The sequence below is a fragment of the Protopterus annectens genome, chromosome 8.part0 (genome assembly GCF_019279795.1).
Source record: "Protopterus annectens isolate FY-2018-M chromosome 8.part0, PAN1.0, whole genome shotgun sequence".
In the NCBI taxonomy this organism is placed as follows: domain Eukaryota; kingdom Metazoa; phylum Chordata; order Ceratodontiformes; family Protopteridae; genus Protopterus; species Protopterus annectens.
Window position 1 is genome coordinate 1,675,290,919 of NC_056741.1, and position 1,765 is coordinate 1,675,292,683.

Below are 1,765 nucleotides of genomic sequence, written 5' to 3' on the forward strand. Positions count from 1 at the left end.
TTTATTCCAGAGTATGGGAAGTCTCTGGGACAGGAATCTATCCCTCCGGCATGTTCTGTTTATTGTGGTGACAAGGTTTAGGTCCCTAGAGCATGTAGCCCAGAGAGACTGGGATTTCTTTAAATGGAGCATGTCCAACAGCTCTGGGTTTGACATAGCTTTGTATGTTAGGCAGACATCACCTCTGAGTAGGCGATATGCGACAGAGTAAAACTGGAGTTTTTTGAGACGGTCTGCGTAGGGCATCTGTCTGAGGCCGGTAATCCTCTTTGCGAGGTATTTCTGCGGCCTTTCCAGTAGTTGTAGATGTCTTGTGAGGTACATACCAAAAGGGGCATTGTACTCTATAATGGGTCTAATGAGTGATGAGTAGAGGGGAACAATGACCTATTTTTTTCTGGATGAGAAACCTTTTGTGATGAGGTGTGAGACGTAGAAGGATTTCCTGACTACTGTGGTGATGTGATTATCAAAGGAGAGACTACTGTCCGCCTGTGTCCCAAGGCCTCTTATCACACTTTTGGTGTTAAGTATACTACTGCCTCTGTTGTAGTTCATGGGTACAGAGTTTTTACCATTATTTTCTGAACAGTTTGATTATCTGAATTACCCTAGGTCCCAATTAGTTTACATAATCGACTCTGCTGTACTTATGTTATAGAAAAGCACCGGTGATGCTGTCTGTGCAGAGTATGCAGGCTCACCTGTGCTCTTGTTGTGAAATTGACTCTCTACTGTACTTATGTTATAGAAAAGCACCGGTGATGCCGTCTGTACAGAGTTTGCAGGCTCACCTGTACTCCTGTTGTGTAATCAACTCTCTACTGTACCTATGTTATGGAAAAGCACCGGTTATGCTGTCTGTGCAGAGTTTGCAGGCTCACCTGTACTCCTGTTGTGTAATCAACTCTCTACTATACTTATGTTATAGAAAACTACCGGTGATGTCGTCTGTGCAGAGTTTGCAGGCTCACCTGTACTCCTCTTGTGTAATCAACTCTCTACTGTACTTATGTTATAGAAAAGTGCCGGTGATGTCGTCTGTGCAGAGTTTGCAGGCTCACCTGTTCTCTTGTTGTGTAATCAACTCTCTACTGTACTTATGTTATAGAAAAGTACCCGTTATTCTGTCTGTGCAGAGTTTGCAGGCTCACCTGTACTCCTGTTGTGTAATCAACTCTCTACTGTACTTATGTTATAGAAAAGCACCGGTGATGCCGTCTGTGCAGAGTTTGCAGGTCACCTGTACTCTTGTTGTGTAATTGACTCTCTACTGTACTTATGTTGTAGAAGAGCACCGGTGATGCCGTCTATGCAGAGTTTGCAGGCTCACCTGTTCTCTTGTTGTGTAATCAACTCTCTACTGTACTTATGTTATAGAAAAGCACCGGTGATGCCGCCTGTGCAGAGTTTGCAGGTTATCCCTGTATTCTTGTTGTGCTTTACTATGGTGCCTGGTGTATTCCCACATCTCAAAGGCATGCCTACAGGGGAGCTGGCAGTTTTCCAAACACCTTGGAGAGAAACCCCAAGTGACAAGTCTAGAGATGAAGGACTCTATACTTGCAACAAAAACAGAATGCAACTTTGAAGTCATTATAATACTCAGTGGCTTAAAGGTAAGAAATTAATTTGAGAAAGCAGCATGGATAGCCATGAGAAAACTCAGTGGCAAGGGTGAATTGCATTATTAGGAGAAATAAGAAATGATTACCTCCTCCACATTAGTGAGACCTTTCTAGAGAACTATATACACTTTATAAAG